Source organism: Olea europaea, unplaced genomic scaffold, assembly GCF_002742605.1.
Source record: "Olea europaea var. sylvestris unplaced genomic scaffold, O_europaea_v1 scaffold806, whole genome shotgun sequence".
NCBI lineage: Eukaryota > Viridiplantae > Streptophyta > Magnoliopsida > Lamiales > Oleaceae > Olea > Olea europaea.
In genome coordinates this window covers 193,597-200,780 of record NW_019266496.1, presented here as the reverse complement: position 1 = coordinate 200,780, position 7,184 = coordinate 193,597, and positions in this window count along the sequence as shown.

Genomic DNA, 7,184 nt, shown 5'->3' with positions numbered 1-7,184 from the left:
AGAAATTGTGGGTGGAGGTGGAAATTTAGTGAAAGAGCAAAGATATATATATATAAAGCGGGAACATTGGTGGAGAGAAATTAACAATGGATTTGGAGAAAATGACAAACAACACGTAGAAGCATGGATGTTTCTAATTAAGGTTATTTTAATAAAAAGATGCTTGCAATAATAGTTATATACCAGTGTTAGGTTTTTAGTTCATCGAAGGATGTTGGAGGAAAAAACATTTGACCGCTCATGGTTGTCATCACATGATAATTGATATATACGGTGATATTAATTTACCTTTAGCATTTTCAATTATGCTACACAAACAGGATCAAAGACAGATTAAAAAATCGGGAGAACACGTGTCAATACAAGATTTGACAATTTGAAAAAACAAACATCCAATCATGTACTGTCAAGTCAGTCTATCCAACTTTTGTCTATCTTTGAACCTGTTCAACCATTATTATTCTAGCATTTTTGGGATAGATATTGGCTTGTTTAAGAATATTAATTTTAAAATTTGCTAGTAAACTTTAGATGGTTTGAGTTGATTATTTGAATTTATTGTAGTATGATATCATATTAACTCTTAAGTTCGATGTATAATGACGAAAAATGTGATTAGGCAAATGAAGTGGAGTGTCTTTAGCTCTTACGTTGTACTTTTCATCTTGGGACAAGATAAATTTTTTTTTTTTTTCAAAAAAAAACCTTTAGCTAAAGGTCACACTGAACCACCCTCCTATATAAGTATGTACTGAACCATGTTTTACATTCGTTAAAACATGCCTAGTAGTAGGAAAAAAAAAATTCTCCAATCTTTATTTTAGAATGTTAACTTTTTGGGTAGCTCAAACTTTATGATAAATGTTGTTCTCATATTTAACCAATTTGAAATTTACCTAGAGTTCATTCCCAATATTGCCATCCTAGCTCTTCATGTTAATTCTGCGAGCCTTTTATTTATTCTCATTTTATAATGACAGGAGAGAGATTCAGGGGGTGTTTGAGAGCCATTTTTATATAAAAATGCATTTTTGAATAGTAAATTGATGGAAAATGTGTGGTTGGAAAATAAGAATTTTTTTTTTGATTTACATGTAATATTATTTTAATAAAAAATGTGTGGTTGAAAAGAATATAAAGAAAATATATTTTGACAAAATGGATACCAAAAGGGACCTCAAAATAGAAAAATTCACAGTTTTAAAGGGTGATTGGACTTGAGTTGATGGCATTTAGCATGTCAACGTGAGTCTACTACTAATTACATTATATTCTGTCATTGCTCTATTAATTCAGAGATAGAACTGACTAATTTTGATTCGACTTGTGGACAAACTCAAATTTACCCTTATTAGTTTTATATGCTCATGTTTATCATGATCAGATCCAGAGAGTCACTGGAATATGCTAGGTAGGTGCATAGTGAATTAAATTAATGTGCATATTTTTGTCCTTCGTTCTTCTATATTATGGCTAATCAAGTTGTATATGAAGTAGTTTGGTTGTTTGTCGGACTATTAAGTGAGTTAAGGGGACACTAATAGACCGTTTATTGGTAGCAAATTAAACTAATAAGTAATGCAAAAGAGCATCAAAGTATTTTGTTTGGAATGGAGAAATATAATGTTAGAGAATCCTAAGTTTTCGACTATCGTGTGATCTCCACTCTTTAGTCATCCACCATAAATTTGAGCTAATATATTGAAGTGAGCGTACCAAAGTCGAAATTAGAAGTATTCAGGGTGGGCAAATACTAATATTCTAAGAAGATCGCTTAAGTTTGGGAATCGGAGAAAATACTCCTCGTAGGGCGAAGCGATCAATCATACATTGACCATCAAATGTGCAAATAAGTAGAAAAGGGCGCGCCTCCAGGGCACATCTCCAAGTGTTAAAAGAGGAGGATGGAGAAATCCAGCTTTACTTGAGGCTGCTGCGTCAAGGGTTCGAATCCTGAAATATGAATTTGGCTCTTGGGTAAGTGCAAGTGTACAAGCAGCCTTCCACCCTATACCCTTGGAGGCATAACCTGAAATTTACCTCCCTCACGATACTCCAGGACAGGGGTGGTGGGGGACCCTTAAGGTTAGGGTTTAACCTTTTTAAGTAGAAAAGGGCGCGTGAAGAGGGGCCGGATCACAGACCCAAAGAATAGTCGCCGAAGACGGACACCTTAATAAAAAAAAATAAAAAAAAAAGAAGTAGAAAAGGACGTGCGATCCTTTTTTTTAATAAGGTAGATAGTCCAATCCTGCAAAAAGTACAACCATTTTTTCTTTTAAAACTTAAAAAAGAAATAAGTTCATAAAAGCTCAACCTTAGACGAAATCCAGCCCATGAACAATCCCATACTCCTTGATTATGTCTTAAAAGTTAAATCAGAGCATTCGAAATTTAAAAACTAAAAATAAAAAAATCAAAACATTATTCCTCCTCCACCTTGTTTCTATGGTGAATTTATGTTCCAAATTTCTGTAATTTTCAATTCGCCATCGATATGTTCATATATGATCTAATTGTAGGCATTAATTACTAAGTCGTGATTTTTTTATTTTTGTTCGAAATTTGAAAAGTATGTCTAAAATTTCTTTAAAATTTCAAGGTATGTGCTATTTTATTTATTTATTGGTGTAAAATAATTAAAATTAAATTAAAAGCAAACTTCATTTACCAAGACTTTGCCCAAACATGTCTAGACTCATAATGCTTGAAGCTTGACCTTCATAATTGACGTACCGTGTATCTTTTAGAGCTTTGACAGATACATAGAATATTTAGAACAATCTTTAGGTATCATTTCGAGCCATTTTGAGTCGACCCGTTTGACACCATGAAATCAAAATAATCAAACGATGTCATTTACTTGTCAAGTGACTTGAGACTTGGTCATATATAAGTGTCCAATATTAATTAGAAAGAGAAGACTAAATGAAACCATATGGTGACAAGATAGGGCGGTGAAGTATGGGAGTCTTGTGCAGCTGTTGGTTCAAAGCATATGAAATTTGTGTATAACCAAATCTTACATAAATGGGAACGTATCAAACATATAATTTATTGTCTCCTTCATTTCTTACAAAAAAAAAAAACAAAAAAAAACAAAATTGGAAACTCGTATGCGTGGCAAATCCGGATTGCAGGATGCAGTTGGTCTTTTGTGGATAATATGAATCATCCACTATGCATTTGTACATTGGATATTATTCACATCACCACTTTCATAATGAGTTATCAACTGATGATGTGTAGAAATGTAATTGGGTCAACATCTCATAAACTAAATTTAAAATAATAATAATAATAATCTCAACTTTTCTTTTTGACACATCATCACTCTGTAAAAAATTATATAAATGATGAAGTACAACAAGTATTTTCCATATTACCCTTACATTTTGTGGGCACAATCTAGAAGGGAAATTTCTTAAAATGGGACCCAGAGCGAGGTATGATCTTGTTTGTATTGATTATTGAAATTCTTCTGTGAAACAAAGCTAATGTTGGACTAAATGTACCGAATGGAATGGTTGGAAATGAATACCGGATTAACACATACTGCATAGTGTATATGCGATTTAGATACCGAATTTATGCATACCGTATATGTAACTAACAGTGTATTCAGCTTATACCGTATTTGCATATACCGGGCTTGAATATACCGTATATGCAAAATATAGCAAATTAGATTGCAATAAAATGAACAAATTAATCTAGTTGACCAAATAAAGCAGATTAATTTTTAATAAACAGAACAAATAGACTAATTAGCTAAAACAAGAAATTTTTAACTAAAGCTTGTGTAAACACAATTTTCTTAAAACAGATTCGCCCCTTCACTGTAGGTGCTTGAGGATTAAATTGGGTGTCCGTCTTCCAGGATATAACGGATCAATAGTAGAACACATCAAATACTACTCGAGCGAACGGAATTTGAGTCTGAACAATATCGCCAATCGTGTGACTATGCAGTATGCAGACTGAAATATGGAGAAATCGTGTTTTATAAATTATGCAGAAAATTGTATGCAGTGTTAGTTTTTCTCTTCTTTTTCTTCTTGTGTAGAATTGTTAGAAATCAGGTGGCTTATAGAGGCTCAACACCATGAATAACATTAACTCATATATCTTTGGCATTGAATATTGGAGTTTTGACAGTTTTGAAATTCAAACAATCAGTTGGAGGAAAAAAATTAACAAAACGTGGGCTCTTCTAAGGGGCCAATTTTCACATTCGAAGCTTATTTCAAATCGATTTGCCCCGCTGTGTGCACGTAGAAAGAGCCTTTATACTACATATGATCACACCATTCCAAAGTGCAATCCTATTTAAGGTGATATTTGTTTTCATAATCTTCCTATGTGAGACAAACCTTAAATGGTTTCCTCCAACAACATAAATTTCTTTCAATTGGCACACTTCAAACTCCAATTTTTTATTTTCTTGAACATCATTTTTGGCAAGTAAATACATAATTTCGATGTTCTCACAAAGGTGAACACAAATCAATCTTGAACTTCCAAAATAGCCAATCGGGTCCCATTAAAATTTTGTGTCAAAGTTAGCTACTCAACCCATTTTTTCCAACAATCCCCCACATGAATAAAAATTGAGAAACCATGAAACAAAGACTTGGTGATAAAGTTTAACAGTTGAAACCTGCATAAGATAGGTAGGTATTACCCTTTGAACCTTCCCGTGTGAAAATATATTTACTTTACTAGCTGATCAGTAAACGCATTATCTTTGAACTATTCTACCGTTTGTGTAAACGATGATATACTCCACACGGGATTCTTCTTAACGCAATTTCGTTGTCATTATTATGTTCATTTTGACCATGAACATACGCCTGGTTTTGTGAGAGTTTCTAAGAATTGAGCACCACATAGTTCTATTTGAAGCAGCCCACTTCTCTCTCACATAGGTGATTTCTTATTACAGTTAACCCGTATTACTTGGCTTGACTTGAGACATACGAATCATTAGAAGTCAATAGTGATAACTCCAGTTGAGAGTAGTTGTCTTATGGTATTGTGTCTACGACGCACATGTCTAAACTTACCATTGTAAATGTTCCTCTGTGCCCTTTCAATTGTTGATTGACTGTCACAATATATGCAAATTATCGGCACAAATCTTGACCATCTTGAAATATCCTCTAAGAAGTTGTGCAATCATTTAGCTTCTTTACCACATTTATCTAGAGCTATACACTTAGATTCCATATTAGATCTGGTTATAACTGTTTGCTTAGAGGATTTTCAGAATATGGCAGCACCTTCCAATGTGAACACAAATCCACTAGTGGATTTTGAGTCTTTTATATCAGATATCCAATTAGCATCACTATATTCTTCAATGATCGCTGAATATCTAGTATATTGTAGTCCAAAGTTACATGTATATATTCTTATTATTCCTTTCCAATGATCAGCTCCTGGATTACTAGTATATCTACTCAGTTTACTGACTGTGTAGGCTATGTCTGGTCTTTTACAACTCACAAGTACATTAAACTTCTAATAATTCTCGAGTATTCTACTTGAAAAACGCTTTCACTTTTGTTTTTGGATAGATGTTGACTTGTATCTAACTGTGTTCTAGCTAAACTAGTATCATCCTTATTAAACTTTTCTAAGATTTTATCCACACAATGTGACTGATTTAGGACAAGTCCATCTGATGTTCTTGAAATTTTGACTCCTAGTATAATATCAACTAAACCTATATCTTTCATATCAAATCTCAAATCTCGAATTTAACATATCTTTGGTGGATTTAATCATTCTATTGTCACTACCAATAATAAGCATGTCGTCAACGTAAAAATATAAAATGACATAACTTTCAGTGTCTTTGACGTAAACACATTTGTTACACTCATTGATTTTAAATCCACACTCCATCATGACATTATCAAATTTTTGATGTCATTTTTTGGGTGCTTGTTTCAAGTCATATAATGAATTCACCAATTTAGAGAGATTTTCTTTCCTGCCCTGGTGATAAAAACCCCTTGGGTTGTTCCGTATAGACTTCTTCTTCTAAATTTACATTTAAAAATGCAGTTTTAACATTCATCTGATGAACTTCAAGATTTCGAAGAGCGACAATTGCAAGTATCATCCTAATAGATGTTATTCTCATCACTACAGAAAGAGTATCAAATTAATCAAGGTCTTCCTTTTGTTTACTTTTTGATAGTTCCATTTGCTTTCATTTTCCTTTTGAAAATCTATTTGTAGCCTAATGGTTTGCTTCCTGGAGGAAGATCTACTAGCTCTCATGTATGATTTTGCTGTATGGAATCTATTTTACTTTTAATGACATCTTTCCATTAAGATCCTTCCGAAAAATGCACAGCTTCTAGATAATTTTGAGGTTTACTTTCTAACATATAGGTCAGAAAATCAGGACCATAAGATTTTTCTGTCATTTCCCGTTTGCTATGTCCAAACTCAATCTCCTCTTCTAGTTCTTGGTCATGACTATTTTCATTCATAGTGTCATATATTGGTTTAGAGGAGCTTGCTTCTTTTTTGAATTTGTACGGAAATACATATTCAAAGAATGAACCATTTTTTGATTCCAATATTGTGTTTTTGTGTATGTCTAGGATTTTAGAATCATACACAAAAAATCGATAAGTACTATTATTACATGCATAGCCAATGAAAATGCAATCTATTATTTTTGAGCCTATCTTTACTTTCTTTGGTGTTGGAACAACCATTTTAACAAGTCACTCCCACACTCGTAAGTATTCATAGGAAGACTTTCTTCCTTTCTATAACTCATAAGGAGTCTTTTTCATTTTCTTTCGTCACCTTATTTTAAAGGTAATTTGCTGATAATACAACTCCCCCCACATGTTTTGAGGTAGTCCAAAACTTACTAGCATTGCATTCATTATTTCTTTTAAGGTGCGATTTTTTCGTTCAACAACACCATTTTGTTGCGGAGAATAAGGTGTGGTGATTTCATGTATGATTCCACGTTATGCACAAAATTCAGGTAATGTTGCTTCATACTCACCAACTCGATCACCTTGCAACACCTTAATTTTCTTATTAAGTTGATTTTCAACTTTTATTCTTATAGAAAACAAATTTTTTCTATGGCTTAGTCCTTGATTTTAAGCAGATACACATAACAGTATTTTGTGCTATCGTCGACAAAA